Raw genomic sequence first — 22,059 nt, 5'->3', positions numbered from 1 at the left:
TCCCTAATGAATTGAATCTTATCTTCCCTGTTATCAGACACCATTCCTAAAGAACATGGGTTTTTATTGCAACTCATTCTGGCACACTTATGACAAGCAACAGAAATTCTTCGAGCTCGTCGTTTTCTTGCATAATTTCCTTTACCACAACCAGGCATGTATGCAATAAATTTCGGAGGTAACTCACCTGCCGATCGTACTTTAGCCTCGATTAACCAACGGATGTCAGCAGGTATGTTATTCCTCATGAGTAATCGCATGCGTTCGGACCGAGCTTTATAGATCGTAAGGAGGGCATTCTGAGGAAGTGAAGGGAATCGCTTGTGAAGCTTCGCTAGAATCTCATTTCTGTCCATACCTTCGCCTCAGAATATCAGTTATTATGGGAAACTGAAGTAACCGACTTGATTGTCACGGAGTACCGTTATCCGCCACTTCACCGGGGTAACAAACTAAAGCACACAAACAGAAAAACAAATTAAAACACACAAAGAAAATTAAAATCGTCCTCTTATTGAATTTACCTCAAGCTCCAACTGGATGTCGTAAACACTTCTCTCAATGTCTCTGAGTTGGCTTTCTAAACCCTCAACATAGGCTACTAACTCTGGTGGTTGTAGAGCCCAAATGCGTTGTGTTTTACAAAATTGAATCTGCCTTTTGAGATGAGTTTTGACACGTTGAAGTGGTTTAAGAATGTTCAGGAGGAACGGTCTAAGTATGAGACTCATGATTAACAATGATAAGAGAAAACTTAATGGTAAAATAAACACACTTATGCAAAAACAATTTCAATTAGCAAAAGAATAATATAAAGAACGAAAACAAAATCAAATCAACGAAAAGAAAGAAAAAAAAAATCAATTCAAATCTGGTGGGTCACTCAAATTTATTTCGGTGTCTTCTCCACGTGGTTGGTATTCTAGATATGGCTTTAATTTTTGACCATTAACTTTAAACGTGACACCGTTCTTTGGGTCCTTAATTTCAATTGCCCCATGTGGAAAAACAGTATGAACAATAAAGGGACCAGACCAACGAGAGCGTAACTTACCTGGGAATAGGTGCAAGCGAGAATTGAATAAAAGCACTTTCTGACCTGGAGTGAACGATTTTCTCATAACGTGCTTGTCATGGAAGACTTTCATTCGTTGCTTGTAAATCTTGGCATTTTCGTACGCGTCATTGCGAATTTCTTCAAGTTCTGCCAGCTGTAATCTTCTTTCTGAGCTGGCTTGCTGCATGTCAAAATTGAATTTCTTGATGGCCCAATATGCACGATGCTCGAGTTCCACAGGTAGGTGGCAAGCTTTTCCATACACTAGCCTGTAGGGTGACATCCCAATCGGGGTCTTGAAAGCCGTTCTATATGCCCATAAGGCATCATCAAGTCTTAATGACCAATCTTTTCTGTCCGGCCTCACCGTTTTTTCTAATATGTGCTTTATTTCTCGATTGGAGATCTCAACTTGGCCACTGGTTTGCGGATGATACGGGGTCGCCACTTTGTGTGTGATTGAATACTTTGTCAAAAGAGCTTTGAATGCTTTGTTACAAAAGTGGGCACCACCATCACTGATTATTGCTCGAGGGAATCCAAAGCGCGAGACAATGTTGCTTTTCAAAAATCCTATCACCACCTTGTGATCATTGGTCCTACATGGAATTGCTTCTACCCATTTTGAGACGTAGTCAACACCAACCAATATGTATTGATGGCCAAAAGAAGGGGGAAAGGGTCCCATGAAGTCGATACCCCATACGTCAAAAATCTCAACCACTAAAATTGGATTTAGTGGCATCATGTTCCTTCGTGTAATGCTCCCCATTCGTTGACACCTATCACATGAAGAACAGAAAGTGTAAGCGTCTCGAAATATAGATGGCCAATAGAAACCACATTGTAAAACTTTAGTCGCTGTTTTCTTAGCGCTGAAATGGCCTCCACAAGCTTGTTCATGGCAGAATGAAAGGATATTCTGAATTTCACTTTCTGGGACACATCGTCTAACAATTTGGTCTGCACAATACTTGAACAAATATGGGTCATCCCAAAAGAAATTCTTTATCTCTGCAAAGAATTTAGCCTTATCTTGCTTGGTCCAATGCTCTGGAAGTTTACCTGTAACAAGATAATTAACTATATCAGCATACCAAGGTAATACTTCCACACTCATTAATTGTTCATCTGGAAATGACTCATTTAATGGTAATTGTTCTATAATTGTGTCAAAATGGAGACGAGAGAGATGGTCCGCCACAACATTTTCTGTCCCTTTTTTATCTTTGAATTCCAAGTCAAATTCCTGCAAAAGTAACACCCAACGAATTAGTCTAGCTTTTGCATCTTTCTTTATGAGAAGATATTTAAGAGCAGCATGATCTGTGAACACAATTATTTTACAACCAATGAGATAAGATCGAAATTTTTCCAATGCAAACACTACTGCTAGCATTTCTTTTTCAGTAGTTGAATAGTTCAACTGTGCATCATTCAATGTCATACTAGCATAGTAAATAACATGGGGAATTCGATCAACTCTTTGTCCTAGTACTGCTCCTACTGCATAATCAGATGCATCACACATGAGCTCAAATGGTAAGCTCCAGTTTGGGGCCTGAATGATGGGTGATGATGTCAACAACCGTTTTAATTTTTCAAACGCCATAAGACATGAATCATTAAAGATAAAAGGTACATCCTTAGCAAGTAAATTGCATAAGGGTCTAGAAACTTTGCTAAAATCTTTAATGAAACGTCTATAGAAACCAGCATGCCCAAGGAAAGATCTTACTTCTCTGACTGTTCTGGGTGGAGGAAGATTAGAAATGAGATCCACCTTGGCTTTGTCAACCTCAATACCTTTGCTCGAAATGATGTGACCGAGAACAATACCTTGTTTTACCATAAAATGGCATTTCTCCCAATTTAATACCAAGTTCTTCTCGACACATCTCTGCAAAACTAGTGTTAGATGATGTAAACATTGATCAAACGAGTCACCAAAGACAGAAAAATCATCCATAAAGACTTCAAGAAATCGTTCAACCATATCAGAAAAAATGCTTAGCATGCATCGTTGAAATGTAGCAGGTGCATTACATAATCCAAATGGCATTCTTCTATATGCAAATGTGCCAAAAGGGCAAGTGAAAGTAGTTTTCTCTTGATCTTTTGGTGCTATGGGAATCTGATTATATCCTGAGTAGCCATCTAGAAAGCAATAAAATTCATGTCCTGCTAATCTATCAAGCATTTGATCAATAAATGGTAAAGGAAAATGGTCTTTACGTGTGACAGAATTCAACTTTCTATAATCAATGCATACACGCCATCCTGTAGTCACTCTAGTGGGTATCAATTCATTATCAGCATTGGTAACTACTGTGACTCCTGACTTTTTAGGGACAACTTGTACAGGACTGACCCATGAACTATCAGAAATGGGGTAAATGATACCTGCATCTAATAGCTTAAGGACTTCAGTTCTAACCACTTCTTTCATATTAGGATTTAACCGACGTTGCATTTCCCTAGTAGATTTAGCATTTTCATCAAGGTGAATGTAATGCATGCAGTCTACTGGATTTATACCTTTGATGTCTGCTATGGTCCATCCTAATGCTCCTTTGTGCTCTTTTAAAACATCCAACAACTTACCTTTTTGTTCGTCATTGAGGGATGATGAGATGATTACCGGTAGAGTACTTTCTTCTCCCAAAAATGCATATTCCAATGTGTTGGGTAATGGTTTGAGCTCGAGTTTCGGTGGTGATTTTGATGATGGGATGAGTTTCTTCTCTGATGGTGCTAGTTGTTCAACTCTTGACTTCCATTTATTAGTGTCCATAGATGGTGCTGAGTCAAGCAGGGCGTTGACCTCATCAACCGATCTGTCAATATCAAAATCAAAACCAAAGTGAGTTAAACATGTTTGTAAAGGATCATCACTAAGGTTTGAAACAAAAGTATCATCAACTAATGCTTCAATTAAATCCACATCAACAATTCCATCATCTGCACTGTGAGGTTGTTTGGCAATGTTGAAGATGTTCAGCTCCATAGTCATGTTGCCGAAAGACAACTGCATATTTCCAGTCCTGCATTGAATGTGAGCATCCGCAGTTGCCAAGAAAGGTCGGCCTAGAATAATGGGGATGTGCTTCCTTGAATCCTGTATTGGTTGAGTGTCAATTACAATGAAATCAACAGGAAAATAAAACTTGTCTACCTGGATAAGCACGTCCTCCACAATACCACGAGGTATTTTCGTGGACCGATCTGCAAGTTGTAACACCACTGGAGTTGGGTGTAATTCTCCCAGTCCAAGTTTCACAAACACAGAGTAAGGCAATAAATTTACACTAGCTCTTAAATCCAACAAAGCATTCTCAATTGTGTGGTTCCCTATACTACATGAGATAGTGGGGGAGCCTGGGTCTTTGCATTTTAAAGGAATTTTATGTTGGAGTATAGAACTAACGTTTTCTGTTAAAAATGCCTTCTTTTGAACATGCATGTTTCTCTTTTTAGTACACAAATCTTTAAGAAACTTGGCATAAGATGGAACTTGCTTTATAGCATCAAGTAAAGGGATGTTAACACTTACCTGTTTGAAGATTTCGAGAATCTCACCTGTAGATTTTCCCTTTTTTCCTTTCGCTAACCTCTGAGGAAATGGAGCTTTGGGAACGTATTCTCGTGGGTTGGCTTCTTCTCTCTCCTCCGGTGGTGAGTCCTCAACGTTTACAGGTACAATTTGATTTTCCTTTGTCACCGGCATCTCCACTTTGTTGTCGATTTCTTTTCCTTTTCGCAAGGTCATTATTGCTTTGACCTCTCCATGCTGCTGTGGTGAACTGGTACTCGCTTCATGCACTCCTTTAGGATTAGGCACTGGTTGACTTGGAAATTTTCCTTTCTCAACAGTCATTGCCAAGGTCTGAACTGAAGAAGCGAGTTGTCCCACCATCTTCTCGAGGCTTGAAACTGATTGAGCTTGTGAGTTGAAGCCCGCTCTCAATTCATTTCGTAGTCCATCAATGGTGCGGTTCTGTTGCTTAATCGTGGAGTGAGTAACATTCTTGAAATTTTGGAATGCATCCTCCCATGGTCTGGGTTGAGAGTAGTTCTGATTCTGATTGAATGGTCTAAATGGGGGCTGAGAGGCTTGAGGATTTTGTGGAATTGGTGGAGCTGAAGCTGTTGGTCCATTCTGTTGGAATCCTTGAGACCATGAAAAATTGGGGTGGTCTCTCCATCCAGGGTTATATGTGTTGGAGTATGGGTTGTAATTCGATGGTTTTCTCATTACACCTATGGCATTGGCTTGATCTGAGTATGAGTCATGGTCATGTGGCTCTGTTGATTTAGCAGTCGATAATGATGCTATTTGTCGAGAGAGACCTTCAATTATTGCTTTGACTTCTTTAATTTCTGAGCTAGATTCGCCAATTTGAACCTCATTTACTCCTTTAATTCTTCTAGTAGTCCTGAGTGATCGACTCCGTTGTTGGGAATTATCTGCTTGTCGCTGGAAGAATTCCCAAATCTCTGATGCACTTTTTGACATTAGCTCTCCTCCACTTGTTGCCATTAGCCATTCTTGCACATTTGGTAGTAATCCCTCCAAAAAGTATTGGCATTGGTGCCATTTCTCGTACCCATGATGTGGACACTTCAAGAGTAGCCCATTGAATCGCTCCCATGTTTCGAAAAATTGCTCGTCATCTTTCTGGGTAAACTCCGAGATTTCCCTGCGAATAGCATTGGTTTTATGCACTGGGAAATATTTATTTAAAAATTTTGTAACCATTTGTTCCCATGATGCAATGCTGTTAGCAGGCAATGTATTAAGCCATGAACGAGCTCTATCTTTTAAAGAAAATGGGAATAGTCTAAGTTTAACATCATCATCTGAAAAATTCTCATATTTGAATGTTTGACAAATGGCATGAAAATCATTCAAATGATTATATGGATCCTCATTTTCTAGGCCATAAAATGTAGGGAGACAATTTAACACACTAGGTTTTAATTCAAAACTCATAGCAGCTACATTTGGATATCTTATGCATGACGTGCTCAAATTAGCTAAGGGACTAAAATAGTCCTTAAATGGCCTCTCCTGTGGTGCTTGTAAATCCATTTTATTTTTAACGTGTTTGTGTGTGCGAAGTGTTTTTTCTAATTCAAGGTCTATAGGTTCAAGATTAGGTAATAATGACCTACGACCATGCATGCAAATAAATAAAATAAAAATAAAGATGCAAACAAAACAAAAAATAAAGATGGGAACAAAACAAATAAAAGAAATTATTCACAAAAATTAATTCTATGAATTAAAATTACTTACCTCCCCGGCAACGGCGCCAAAAACTTGTTGTGCAAATTTTAATGTACTCGCAAGCGCACGAATCTATTGTAGTATAGACTAATGGTGACGAGTGTCGATCCCACGAGGAGGTGGATTTTAATTATATATAGAATTAATTTTGTAAATGGGTAGTTGGATTTGTGGTGGAAATGATTGGAATATGCTAAAACTTAAATTAAAATGGTGAGAATAAATTCTAAAATTGGTATTGAAATGGTGAGAATAAATTGAAGAGAATTCTATTGAAATGACGTACTTGGGTATCTGGATCCGTATCAACATGCATCATGGGCTAAATAATCCGTATTAATGCCAATTAAATCATGAGGGGGGAATCCACACCTCATGAACCACGCTCTAATCAATATGGTGCTAAGGGCTTATCGTGCCAAATAATAATAACCTTGTACTAGAGGGCCGGTGTAACCAAGGCGGTACTAGACAAGATTAGTATTATTTGTCGACGAGAAGTCAAAACATCTACAAAAACTAGAGGGGAAGAGAAAATAAATTTACCAAATTAAGCCCATGACACATGTTGAGACTTCACCTTCAACCCAAGCTTGAAAGAAAATTAGCCACTCATAATTGAACTAGGGGCAAAATGGAAATTTATTAAAATACGAAGAAAATACAAGATGGAGAGGGAATTACAGAAAATGGATCCCAAAAATGGATTCAGAGATATCAAATTAGGGGGGGAGACCCCCTTTTTATAGATACATGGAGTAAATCATGGCCATCGGATTAAAAACAGTTTGGACGCTCAGGATTGCGCCACGTCATCAGTCAACAGTCCACGGTTTGACCACGCGGATGAACAGTAACACGGTTTGACCCGACTTTGAACAGTAACGCGGTTTGACCCGGATGAACAGTAACGCGGTTTGGTTGAAAATAATCCTGTGTGATGCATGCACCGTACGCGAGATTTTTCGTCCACTAATATGCTGCCACGTCACCATCAACAGTACATAAGAATTTTAGTCCAACAGGATCGTGACACCTCATCAGTCAATGCCACATCATCGGTCAATGCCACGTCATCATCCGTCTATGTGAACAGTGTCGTGAACAGTAACGTAGACAGTACCGTACGCGTGAATAGTACCGTACATGTGAATAGTGCCATTTTTCCTTTTATGCTCCTCCTAAGGTTTTTGACCGTCCTGAGTTCAAAAGTGATGTCCGTTTTGCCGTCTGATTTCTCCTTTATTGTGAAATGACTATAATGCCCCTAAAATACATAAAATACTTAATTAAAATAAAACACATGTGATTAAATCACAAGAAGGTTAAATACATAAAAGTAAGGGTTGTTAGTAAGACTTGAAATGTAAAATGACGGTTTTCTCCTTTATAAATATGCATTTTCTAACACTCAACAGCCATCTTGATTGCAATAATGACATACAATTTTATTTTTAATAGATGTATTCTTCATAAAATAACTCTTGTAAAATTTTTGTTTCAAATTCGGTTTATAACCTATGCCACTTTTGTCAAATACACATTTTTGTGAGTTTAGCAAATTGTCCAACATCTTTTGCCTATTTGTGAATTTTAGCACAATTTCATTTAGTTCATTGCTCTTCTTTCTAAGCATTTCATTATCATTTTTCAAGTCATTCATGTGTGACTCTAAGTGCTCATGTGAGGTGCTAGAATTCTCAAATAATGTAATACTATCACGCAATGTTTTATTTTCTAATTCTAGGCATGTAATCTTTGCACTAAATGAATCATTTTCATTCTTAAGCTCTATCATCTTCTTTTTAAGACATATATTCTTTTTACCAATCTTCATTAGCTCATCATGCAAATCCTTAAAAGCATCATGCAATTCATCATATGTAGGAAGAACAATTACCTCATCAAGTTCATCACATGATTCTTCCCCAATAGCCATGAGAGCTAAGTTTGTCATTTCTTGTTGCTCATCATCGTCACTTGTTTCCTCATCACTATCATCCCATGTGGCCACCATAGCCTTTTTCTTGAATTTGTTGAGAAAAGGACATTCCGGTCGTATGTGTCCGGGCTTCTTGTATTCATAACAAGTGATTGGCTCCTTCTTCTCCTTCTTATTCTTGTAGCCTCTGAACTTTCTTTGCTCATTGTTCTTTTTGTAAAATTTTCTGAATCTTCTAGCCAGCTCCTCATTATCCATTTCGCTTTCCTCATCACTCTCATGTTTTGAAGCCTTGAGAGCAATGTTTTTCTTCTTTTCCTCATGCCCTTTTTCAGCTGCCAAATCTTCTTCATATGAAATACGAGAGCCAATTAAATCATCAATAGGTAATATATTTAAATCCTTGGCTTCCTCAATGGCAGTCCTTTTTAGTCTCCATTCCTTAGGTAGTGACCTAATGATTTTCTTGACTTTTTCGCTATTTGAAAAAGTCTTTCCTAAGGCTCCTAGAGTGTTCACTATGTCCGTGAATCTAGTATACATAGAGTATACATTTTCATTTTGTTCCATTTAGAACAATTCGTATTGTCGAGTGTACCTACTTATTTTAGATTCTTTCACTTGGTTCGTGCCTTCATAGACAACCTCAAGTTTGTGCCAAATCTCATTAGCACTTTCGCAACTAGACACTCTATGAAACTCTTTCTTATCTAAAGCACAAAACAAGGCATTCATGGCCTTAGAATTTAGAGAAGCTTTTCTTTTCTCGAAATCATTCCAATCTCGTGAAGGTTTTGGAATATCTTCTCCTACTTCATTTTTAGTTAAAGGCATAAAAGGACCATCATTAACGATTTCCCAAATCTCATAATCTAAGGCTTGCAAGTAAATTCTCATCCTAGTTTTCCAATATGGGTAATCGTTTCCATCAAAGTAAGGTGGTCTAGTGGTGGACTGCCCTTCTCTAAATGTGGAATCATTTTGAGTTGCCATTGATCTTTAGCTCTAGATGGTTAAATCTAAATAAGAGCACCTTGCTCTGATACCAAATGAAATATAAGTGTGCAACCCAAGAGGGGGGTGAATTGGAAATTTAAAAATTATCCTAGCAAATCCACACAACAAACAATCTAATGCCCTAATAAAAATTGAAAGCAATAAGTTTAATAAAGGCACAATAATTAAAAAGTAAGGGAGAAGAGAAACAAACACACGGATTTTTACGTGGTTCGGCAATCCCCGCCTACGTCCACGCCTCCAAGCAATCCAAGCTTGAGGATTTCACTATCCAAGCCTTTCCGAGGCTTCAACCGATTACAATTGACTTCGAGGTGTCAATAAACCTTTACAACGAAGAAATTATCTCCCAATCTCTTCACTCAAGTGTCTCACACACTCAAATTCTTACAATTGAAATGAAGAAATGAAAGTTACAATGAAACTCAATGAGTAGATATTCAAAGATGAAGAACAATGAATGATTCAATGTATGTAGTTTGCAAGTTTGAAGGCTCAAGATATCTCGTGTGCTTTTTATTTTTGCTTGTTAGAGAGCTTCAAAATGAGTTGGATTTGAGTTCTTATAGTTTGAGCTCAAAAACTAGCCGTTACTCACATTCCAGGCGTATCCGGTTTGCCGTTTATGGAATCCGGTAAGCCGGATTTATGTTACCGTTAAGGCAAAAATTTAAATTTTGCCTATCTGGCTTGCTGGTTACGGAATCCAGTAAGCCGTTTTTGTTCTGGACGCTTACTGCCCGTATTCGGATTTCCAGTTTTCAGAATATGGATAGCCGCTTGCTACCGTAACCTGCTACAGTGAAATGTTTCCTAAAATTTTAGTTTGACCCTAAAACTGTATAAAACTGTACTATGGCCCAAAAGTTATAAAAGTTTACAAATAGGTCCATTTTCAGAATTTTAAATAATGCTTTCTCAATCCCAAAATTTTTTGAAATTATGATTTCGCCCAAACTTTGTGAAATTATAGAATGGCCCAAAAATATTTAAATAGTTTCAAATAGGTCCAAATCTGAAATTTAAAAACACTATCAAGGATTTTAAAAATACTTTTTTTTTAGTCCAAAATACTTTAATTCCATAACATCATTTTCTTATTATAAAAGCACAATTCATAAATCTTTGCTTAATAAATACATGTGGTTTGTTATCATCAAAATCAATATTTATAGCCATATAGGCTAACACAACTAAGGTAGCATCTTTAGTCTTTTGACATGCAATGAAATGTTCCATCTTCAAAAACCTATCAACAACGACTAATAAAAAATCGCACCCAAACCATGTGCGAGGCAACCCCAACACATAATCTATGGACAGATCCAACCAAAAATTCTTTAAAATAGGTAATAACATGTATAAACCTATATTATGTACATGCACCTCGCCTTATTATCAAATTTGAAACCTTTGAACAATCTCGCACACATCGTTATTCAACTATGGCCAACAATATCGCTCTTCCACAAGCGCTTTGTCTTATCTCAACCAATATGAACACCTAACCCTCCTCCATGCAATAATAATTTGCTTCTTTAAAGAACTTCGTGGCATGCACAACTAATTGGCCTTGAATAGATACCCATATTAAATGAGAAAATCCTTTGCATTCTGATGGTCGAAACAGTGATCCCAAATTTGCACAAAGTCTTCATCCTTCACATATAAATCTTTCAGGCATTCAAAATCAACAACTTCATTAACCAGAATTACCAGTGAAGTCGCTCGCCTAATGAGTGCATTAGCCACTTTATTTTGCTGCCTAGATTTATGCTTCACAATAAAAGTGAACTTCTACATATAGTTTACTCATCTTGCATGCATTTTGCTTGGATTTTACTGGTTGTTGAAGTACTTCAAGGCTTAGTGATCACTGCCAAACATGAATGCCTTTTGGATCAAGTAATGCTCCCATGACTTTACTGGCCAAAGGATCACATAAAACTCTTGATCATAAGTAGACCACTTCTGTCGTGCTCCATTCAATTTCTCACTCATATACTCAATTGGTCACCCCCCTTGGGAAAAAATAACCCTAATACCTTTATTAGAAGCATCACACTCAACTTCAAACAACTTATCAAAGTTTGGCAAGGCTAACACAAGAGTGGTAGACAACTTCTCCTTTGGTAAAGCAAAACTCGCCTTTTTTTTTCTCTCTACTTAAACTTTCCTTTCTTCAAGCATTTAGTAATAAGTGGGGCTATAGTGGTAAAATCATGAATGAACCTTCTATAAAACATTACTAGCCCATGAAAACTACGGACCTTACCTACTATCTTAGGCATAGGTCATTCTTTAATTGCTTGCGTCTTTGACTTAATAGCTCAAATCCCCTTTCTACTAACTATAAAACCCATGAATTCCACAATACTCTACAAAAAGCTACATTTCTTTAGATCAATATAAAGTTTATTTCTTTGTAACACCTTTATAACGATTCTCAAATGCTATAATTGTGTCACCACATCGATGGAATAAACCAAAATATCGTCAAAACACACCGGAATAAATTTACAGGCGAAAGACTTAAGAACATTATTTATTAAGTGCATAAAAGTGCTTGGTGCATTAGACAGCCTAAATGGATTACGAACCACTCATACAACCTTCTTTTATCCTGAATGTTGCCTTCCTCTCATCACCAAGCTCAATTATGATATGATAATATCTACTATCCAGGTCTATCTTCGAGAAAGGTTGGAATGGGAAATCAATACTTTCCCATAATTTGGTTAATTTGCCTACTGTCACACACATATGCTAACTCCCATATTTCTTGGACACTAATAAAGTTGGGATAATTTATGGACTTATACTCTCACGAATAAACCCCTTCCGCAGCAACTCATCAACCTATCATTATAAGATCGCATGCTCATAAGGGCTCATGCAATAGGGGGCAAATTAGGAAAACTTGCACTATGAACTAAGTCTATATGATGATGCATCTCTGCTGTTGTAATATCAGCTAATTCAACTAACAATGGCTACACTTATTCAGAAATAATTTTCATCTCGAATTCATCTTTTTTTTTGTAGCTTTTTGTAATCATCCTAATCTTTCTTTAAATATCCCTTCATAATATTCAGAGAGATCTTTCCTTCTACCTTGGAATTCTTTTTTTTGTTCGTTAAAGGCTCTAAACATACATTTTTACTATTATACCAAAACTCATACACATTATCCTCTTGTCTGTAGACTGCACCAATATCAGACTTCTAAGGTTGCCTAATCACAAATGACACGTATCTATATCCACTACATCGCATGCCAAATTATTCTTATAAATCTTCCTGATGGAGAGGGGAACACGACACACCTCTGTTACCCGTGTTTTTGTCCCTTTCTTTATCCACCCCATTCTGTAAAGTGCTGGATATTGAGTCCTATCACTTCAACTAGTGCCTTCAAAACTATGTTCTCATTGCTGTCACTGTCAATTAACTCGTTGCACACCTCATCACTAATGGTGACACCTGTTCTGAAAATCTTGTTTTGCTAATTGTTCCTCTTTAAATTTTGATGCTAATAAACCTTTTTGCACAATACAATTCAGCATCTCACCTTCATCTGCCACCAACTCCAAAGCTTTTTCGTCATCCCCATCTTTAACAACATCTGCACCTATCTCGTTGACTTCAACCTCTACTAAATTTAAATTTTTTGGAAGATAGTCACTCGGTCGAAGGCCTAACTCTCTACACTTCAAATACTTGTTTAGCATAGGCTCCGCATATGGGTTTTTCTACTACTGTCTAGGTGGTTGCTACTATCTAGGTGGCTACTGCCTTAGCTGCTACTATGGTGGTTGTTGCATCTGACTACTTCCAGCCTATATTTTCTGCTTGTTCTCAGCCTCAAGACCAATCGGTGTATTTTACACACCAATGAGTTATCGTAGTTGAGTTCTAAAAATAGCTCACTGCCTTATTTCTTCTAATTTTTTAGCCCTAGCGACTATTGAGCCTAAGTACCAAATCATATCCACTATCTCATCTTGTATCTCTTGTTTCAATCCGCTAATATATTTCGTAATTGTCCGAAATTCAAGTTCATCCGTATTATTTCTTTTATGAAGATTATAAAATTTGTTTGTGTATTCATCCACACTATGTTTCCATGTCTAGGATTTCGATATTTGAAATACAAGTGCTGTTGGTAATCTACTGGCAGGAAATACTCTTTCGTCATCTGTTGTATTCTAGGCCATGGCTGAATAAATGATTTACTCGCAACTCACTTTCAGTTTTGTATGTGTTGCCGCTATACTAAAGTTGTGCCCTTTAATTTAAATGCCACAAACTTAACCCACTTTTGAGGGGGAATCTCTATATAATCAAAGAAACTATCGACCATTGATATCTGTTGGTTATTTTTTAACTTAATTGCTATTGATGTCAATGTGCAAGTGAACACAACAAGTAATAAAGTGATGAATATTTGAGATTATCTCCACAGGGATTAATGTTACTAGAAAGGCTACAACAATCACGATAGTGCAAACTTCCTTTGTTCCAAAAAGATTCTAATTAAAAGTGAATTACTACCGAAATAGACAATAAAAAAATAAAACAAATCAATGCAGTAATAAAAAAATTAAATAAATTGCGTAAAAAGATTTCAATGGGAATGAGGTAGCTAAGTGATCAAACTCTCTTTATGGACTGACTCTTTTGTCTAAATTAACACCAGTTGCTACATCAATTCCTACAGCACTGGGCATAATTATTTTGCATCCTCAGCTGTCGCTTATCAGATTTCTCATACCTTTAAGCACCCTAACAATGACCAATTGTTAACCTACCTACGGTATGGCATTATGAGCATACACTCTCTCTACCCTACAAGGTGAATTCATATGTCTAGTTCTTCACATATCTTAACTCAAATATAGCCCTTTTGGGACTCAAGTAATCTTAGTCTAGGAAACTTAAATTAAGATCAAGTATTACTCTAATAATTTCTACTAAGACAAACCCTTTTGCGGCTCTATCTTAACTTGAACCATTAAATGGGTGGTTAACCGAAATAATGATTATAATAATAGCTATTAGAGTAAAATGCTATAACAATCTTGCAGCAACTCATAAGAACAGTCAAAAACCCATTTAGATTGTTTGTCACTTAACTATAATCAAATTTAGTTTATACTTTGAAAATGAAAAACAAACAGCAAAATATCATCCATGAAATATATCGGTTCAATCAAAGAGTAAGTAAAGGAACAAGTAAAGAACGATGAAAATTGAATCCACAATAGCTCTGCTGGTTTATCTTCACTGGTGCAGACTTGCTTTCCCGTCAATCTGTGCTTGCTGTACTACCAACAACTGTTCATTAGGAAAAGTTTCAGTGATGCCTTTCCTTGTCAATGTACTAGTGTCTGGTTCCAACATTGACAAGTGGTCTGCCACTTGATTCTCAATCCCCTTTCTATCTTTAATTTCCAGATCAAATTCTTGAAGCAATAAGATCCATCTGATTAGTCTTGGTTTGGCATCCTTCTTTGAAATTAAGTATTTGATGGCTGCATGGTCTGTGTAAACAGTTACTTTAGTACCTACCAGGTAAGCTCTGAATTTGTCAAAAGCAAAAACTACTGCCAACAACTCTTTCTCTGTAGTGGTGTAATTGATATGTGTTGGAGTGAAAGTTTTGCTTGCATAGTATATGGAATGAAAAACCTTATCCTTCCTTTGCCCTAATACTGCTCCTACAGAATGATCATTAACATCACACATCAATTCAAATGGTAAATTCCAATCTGGAGATATAACTACTGGAGCAGTAATGAGGGCTTTCTTTAATTCTCCAAATGCTTGCAGGAATTCTTTATCAAAGTGAAATGGTTTGTCATGCTCCAGCAATGAACAAAGAGGCTTGGCGACTTTGGAAAAATCCTTAATGAATCTTCTGTAAAGTCCAGCATGACCCAGAAAACTCCTAATCCCCTTTACTGAAGTTAGGGGTGGCAGTTTATCTATTACCTCTATCTTGGCTTTGTCTACCTCAATACCCTCCTTGGATATCTTGTGACCCAACACTATTCCTTTTTGCACCATGAAATGGCACTTCTCCCGATTAAGTACTAAGTTAGTCATCTCACATCTTTTAAGAACTTCTTTCAAGTTGTGTAAATAATTACTATATGTTTCTCCAAAAACCAAGAAATCATCCATGAAAACTTCCAAAGTTTGCTCTACCATATCGGAAAATATAGACAACATGCATCTCTGAAATGTTGCTGGAGCATTGCATAGCCCAAATGACATTCTTCTAAAGGCAAATGTTCCATAAGGACAAGTAAATGTAGTCTTCTCTTGATCCTCTGGTGCTATAGCAATCTGGTTGTAGCCTGAATACCTATCTAAGAAACAGTAGTACTGTTTTTCTGCAAGTCTGTCCAGCATCTAATCTATGAATGGAAGTGGGAAATGGTCCTTCCTTGTGGCTTTGTTGAGCTTCCTGTAATCCATACACACTCTCCATCCAGTCACTGTCCTTGTAGGAATGAGTTCATTCTTCTTATTAGCCATTACTGTTATCCCTCATTTCTTTGGAACACACTGAACTGGGCTTACCCATGAGCTATCTGATATTGGGTATATGATTCCAGCATCCAACCATTTGATGATTTCCTTCTTTACCATTTCTTTCATAATAGGATTCAGCCTTCTCTGGTGCTCCACCGAATTACTGGAATAGTCTTTTAACAGGATCTTATACATACATATTGATGGGTTGATACCCTTTATATCTGCCATGGTCCATCCAATTGCTCTTTTGTATTTTCCCAGCAAATCCACTAGGCTTTGTTCTTAACCTGCATCCAAAGTAGAAGAAATTATTACAAGGAGTGTGTTATTTTGACCAAGATAAGCATACTTTAAGTGTGAAGGTAACATTTTTAATTCAAGACTAGGGGGTGATTCAATAGATAGTAAAGTTGTTTTTACTTCCCTGTCTGAAAGATTTAGGTGTTCAATAGCTCTATTGTGCCTATTAGATTGCTGTTTGTCCATCCAATCAGTTTGAATTGCTGCAACATCTTCCTTTTCAACCTCCTCAAAGGTGGTGACTTTATTAAGTACATCACTGCAACATTTGTCCACTCTGCCTGCTACAACAAGATCCACTACACTGAGGAAATTACAATATTCTATTTCATCAGGGTTTCGCATAGCCTCTAGTACATTAAATGTGACTTACTGATCATTTACTCTCATGGTCAACTCTCCTTTCTGTACATCTATCAGAGTCTTTCCAGTTGCTAGAAAGGGTCTGCCAAGTATAATGAGAACTTCTTTGTCAGCTTTAAAGTCTAGCACAATGAAATCCACAGGGAAAATGAATTTGTCAACCTTCACCAGTACATCCTCTATCTTTCCTTCAGGATATGCATGAGATCTGTCAGCCAATTGCAGAGTGACAGTTGTTGGTCTGCACTCCCCTACTCTAAGCTGCTTAAATACAGATAATGGCATCAAATTAATACTAGCTCTCAGATCACAAAGTACTCTGCCAGCATACCTATTCCCTATAGAACAAGGTATTGTAAAACTCCCTGGATCTTTTAATTTTGTCAGAATTTAACTCTGAAGCATATGGCTACTTTCCTGTGTTAGAGCAACAGTTTCAAACTCTCCCAGCCTTCTTTTTCGTGCCAAGATATCTTTTAGAAATTTCACATAATTTGGCATTTGCTCCAAAGCTTCCACAAAAGGTATGTTTATGTGCAATTGCTTCAGCACTTCCAGAAATTTGCTGAACTGCTTGTCTTGTTTTGCTTCTGGAACTTTTGAGGGAAGAGTGGTGGATGTCTAAACTGCTGGTTAGATTCAGGAGGTACCAAACTCTGTTTGTTTAAGTTGGTGCAGGTTGTGGCTACTGGTGTTGTAACTTTTTTTTAGCAAGTTCTGGTTGAATTTCTTTTGCAGTTGCTGTAGCTGGATCCATTTCATCTGTGTCTTGATGGGGAGTCTGCTATAATAGACTTCAGTTTTGATTTGGTTTTTGAGCTGAATTGCATTCCATCCCATTTTTGGTTACCTCAAATGGTATATTAACATGCTTTCCAGATCTCAAACTAATCACTTTGCAGTGTTCTTTGCTCTCTCTCCTAGGATCTTCTGTGTTGCTGGGTAAGCTTCCTTGAGTTCTGTTGCTCATTGCTATAGCTAGTTGTCCCATTTAGTTTTCAAGATTTCTCAAGGATACAGCTTGACTCCGAACAATTGCTTCATTCTTTGCAATGTACTCCTTAATTAATACTTCCAATGAAGTGATTGGATCTTGATTGACATGTTTTTGCCCTTGGCTTTGTTGATGAAAACCAGGTGGTTGTGGCTGTGTGTTTTTACTTAGCCCATTCAATGCTGGAGCATTTCAATTCTGATTGCTCCATGAGAAATTTGGGTGTTGTTTCCAGCCTGGGTTGTAAGTATTTGAATATGGGTTGTTCTGAGGTTGTCGATTGAAGTTACCCACATAATTTACTGAGGCTGGATTTCCAGGACAATTATCAAAATCATGATCTTCACCACAGTAAACACAAGAAAGTTCAGTAACTTGCTTTACTGTTGCTGGAGCAGCTGTCATGGCTTTTACCATGTTAGTCAATGAAGTTGCTTGAGCTGATAGGGCTGTAATTGCATCAATGCTGTGTACCCCTGCTGATCCTCTGGCTACTGGTTGCCTAGCTGAAGGTCATTGGTAGTTATTATTGTCAATTCTCTCTAAAATTTCGTAAGCTTCAGTGTAGGATTTGGATAACAGGGCCCCGTTTGCTGAAGCATCCACATTAACCTTGTACTCGGGTTTAATCCATTATAGAAAGTTTCCAATTGAATGCAACAGGGGATACCATGATGAGGACACCTTTTGAGCAATTCCTTGAATCTTTCCCAAGCCTCGTTCAAACTCTCATCTTCAATTTGATGGAAGGAGGTAATCTCATTCCGTAATTTTGCATTCTTTGTTGGTGGAAAGTATTTCATTAGGAATTTATCAGCCAATTCATTCCATGTAGTGATGGAATCAGATGGTAATGAATTTAACCATGCTTTTGCTCGATCCCTTAACGAATAAGGAAAAAGCCTCAACTTTAAGGCATCTTGCGTTGCTCCAGCAATCTTAAAAGTATCACTTACTTCCAAGAACAATTTAAGATGGAGATGAGGATCTTCATTTGGCAAACCAATGAATTGCCCAACTGTTTGCAACATTTGAAACATCACTGGTTTTAACTCAAAGTTGGCAACATCTACTTCAGGTCTGATGATGCCAGGGTGGACAACTTGAGGAGTTAGCACGACATAATCTCGTATAGCTCCGTCCCTGTCATCTGCCATGTAAATAATATTGTTATTTCCTGGCTGTCTCCCGTTAGCATGTTCATTCTGCTATTCTTGAATGTTGGTTGGTTGTAAAGGCCCGTGAGGGTTCAAATTTCCCTCATCTTGCAAGTTATTCATGCCTGTAACAGTCTTTGGATTTCTTTGTTCTCTTCGCAATCTCCTGATAGTCCGTTCAATCTCAGGATCGAATTAGAATATCACAGATCCGTCCTTGCGCATGCACGTACTGATCTGCCAATCAATAGAATGAATCAAGTTTAGTTTAGTGATATCACGATTTACTTTACACTTCAGAAATAAACAATCAATCCCCGGCAACGGCGCCAAAAACTTATTGGTTGATTTATATAATCAATTATTATCAATGCCAAAGTGCAAGTGTACACAACAAGTAATAAAGTAATGAGTATTCAAAATCGTCTCCACAGGGATTGATGTTACTCAAAGTGCTAAAGCAACCACAATAATGCAATCAACTAAAAATCGAAACAAAAACTTGTCAAATTATTCTCCCGTAACCAATAATTATGAGAGATAGAAATAAACTAATACTTGTACGAAATAAACTAAGTTAATTGTGTTTAAGAATCAATTGAGAACGTAGTAGTTGAATGATCAAACTCTCCTAATGGGGTGACTGTTGATTACCGAATTAGCACCAGTTGTTTATGATAAGTGTTGTAGCACTGGGTAGAACAAATTTGTTTCCGCAGCTATCGCATGTTGGAAATCTCATACTTTCAAATCTACTAACAATGACCAGTTGCTCATAAATTTAATGTATGGCTTTATGACCTTTAATCTCTCTACCCTACAAGGTGAACACCTATGTCTAGGATATCACAAATCTTAATTCAAGTATTGCCCTTATGGGATTTAGGATAACCTAATCCAGGAAACTCAACTTAAGAACAAGTAATACTCTAATAATATCCACTAAGATATGCCATTTTGCTGCTCTATCTTAACTGAAACCATTAAATTGGTAGTCAACCGAAATAACAATTATGTTCATAAAAGCTATTAGAGTATAATGCTACAACATTTTCATAGCAACATATAAGAACAGTCAAGAACCCATTGGATTATTTGTCACTCAACTACACTTAAATTTAGTTCATACTTTGGATGAGAAAAATAAATATAATGATACTGATCACAAAATACATTCAATCAGTCAAAAGACGAAAAATAATATGAATTAAGCACGATGAAAGTCTAAGGATCTTTCTCAATTCTTCGATGAAGCCGAACAACACTCCTTAATCTTATTCTTCTTCTCGCCTTTGTAATTGTCTTTTTTTTATGATAATGATTCTCTGCCGCCTGCTATGTGGTGTATGCTTCCTTTATATATTGCAATATTAGGTTAAAACTGAAACCCATGAGCGTGCATGTGTTTAAATTGGGAAACATGCAGATTGTGATTTAATTGCTGACCGCGCCTATATTTTCTCCTGCGTCATTCCCCAATTGCTGCAGCACTGGTTGCTCTAACATCCGCAGCAACACTTGTATTATTTTCGATTGTGCTTTCTTTCTTTTGTGACCATCTTCTTTCCTTCTCTTTCTCATCTACTGTCTCTGCTTCCTTTCATGAATTTAAAACCTACAAATTAAAACCTGTTTTTAGCATAAATTACTATGATTCAAGCAAAACTTGTTACAACTCAACTAAAATGAATGTTTATGCAAAAGGTCACCAAAATGTAATCAAAACACATTATTTGCTCTCTAAATTCCCTTTATTTAAGTCTAGAACAGATGTAATAACTCTCATTTCCTAGAGTTATCACACATCATTCTTGACATGCTCATCTTTTGCATCAAGGCGAACTCCCGATACCACACAGATGCTGGGATGAGTGAAGGAAATAACAAGGCTGCTGGTTGGTGGTTTTTCATGGCACAGTCCCGAATTTGTTTTTCTATAATGCTTCCCACATCTATGGGTAACCCTCTAACAATAACATACAACAGTATTAGCCTTTCTTGTGAAACAGTAGTGGTGTGGGTGGTTGGCATAAGTCTGGATTTTAGAAATTTCACCCACACATTAGCAATGGGTGTCAAATCTATTCTATTAATCACACGCCCTTCTTCATTAGCCCAATATGCACCATTTACGGTAAGTGTTGTACAAATTTTGTTCCATCTTTGTGGGGTTACTTTGTCAAGCAATTTGGCATACTCACAATTAACTTCAGAAAGTAAATTATAGAAAGCATTTATAACTCGAGAAACTAATGGAACAAGCGAGTTTCTTACCCAAATATTGTGTTAACCAGGGCTTACCAAATTGGCATAAAATTCGTTCACTAATGGCAACACAGGGTCTCGAGGGTGGTTACAAAACTCCAGCCACTCGCGCTTTGCTGCAGCATTGTATAATGATTGGACAATTCTTGAGGGTTGAGGTGGGAACTGAAACACTTTTTTTTCCAGAATCTTGCACGATTCAATAAATTCTTCATACTTTTCTTCCGCATGGTAACTTTAGAATCGTGAGGGATCTTTTAGTCGATTGGCTGTCCTTTTGTACCTTGGCATTGCGATAGCAGTAAAATTTTGATAGTAATATGCCCAAGAGTGAAATGAGAAGAAAAGGTTATTAAGTACTAGAGTCGTAACTGCGAAGGGGAAAGAAAATAGTGTTAGAGGTCAATATGAACAGTGACGCCCTTATATAGATGGAATTAAATGAAAACAAATCTGGTAAAAGAGATAAATTAGAGAAGAATTTTTAAATTTATTAAGCATATCCCATAAAAATAGACAAGAGAAATTAATGCATTAATGTAAGAGATATTCTTCCTCAATTTCTATCCAAATCCACCCAGCCATCTGTCACATATTATCTACAAAGGTAAAGTGGGAGGCTCCATGATTAAGTTACTGTAACAGTAATATTGGTTGCTGCAGCACCCAAGTGTGTGCTCTAGCAACGGTTACACACTCTCCTCAAATAGCTGCTGACACGTGGCTTGCCTCTGTAATCTGTTAACATTACAACCCTAATTGTTAGTATTGAATCCAACTTCAATAAGTACGTGAATGGGCCTTTTTTTGTAGAAAAAAACAAAAAAAGATAAAAGTTAAACCATCATGAATAAAGATAATAATAAATAAAAAAAATCTATGACAAAGCCATGGAGGGTCCATCTCATTCGAAATGACTGCCTCAATAATGGGTTGCCTCCCATCGAGCAATTAATTTAAAGTCCTTAAGCCTAACCTTATTTGAGTGCTCATAATGCCAGTTCTCTAAGGAGTAAGACCTTATTTGAACAATCTGTAGCTGAATAAATATAATAATAAATAAAAAAATTCTATGACAAAACCATGGAGGGTCCATCTCATTCGAAATGACTGCCTCATCAATGGGTTGCC

At 37.2% G+C, this 22,059-nt stretch overlaps 2 non-coding genes across 2 annotated transcripts; both read left to right on the top strand.

The window, feature by feature from the left end:
• The first annotated feature begins 5,661 nt into the window (after positions 1-5,661).
• LOC127898897 (small nucleolar RNA R71) lies at positions 5,662-5,765 on the top strand. The gene has a single exon (XR_008050617.1). It is a non-coding gene; the product is annotated as a small nucleolar RNA R71 (small nucleolar RNA).
• A 12,407-nt stretch (positions 5,766-18,172) lies between these two features.
• LOC112498043 (small nucleolar RNA R71) lies at positions 18,173-18,280 on the top strand. The gene has a single exon (XR_003065128.1). It is a non-coding gene; the product is annotated as a small nucleolar RNA R71 (small nucleolar RNA).
• Positions 18,281-22,059: the final 3,779 nt, after the last annotated feature.

This window comes from Citrus sinensis, chromosome 1 (assembly GCF_022201045.2).
Source record: "Citrus sinensis cultivar Valencia sweet orange chromosome 1, DVS_A1.0, whole genome shotgun sequence".
Lineage (NCBI taxonomy): Eukaryota > Viridiplantae > Streptophyta > Magnoliopsida > Sapindales > Rutaceae > Citrus > Citrus sinensis.
Note: the sequence above shows the minus strand (reverse complement) of the source record. Positions and strands in the feature narration are given on the sequence as shown.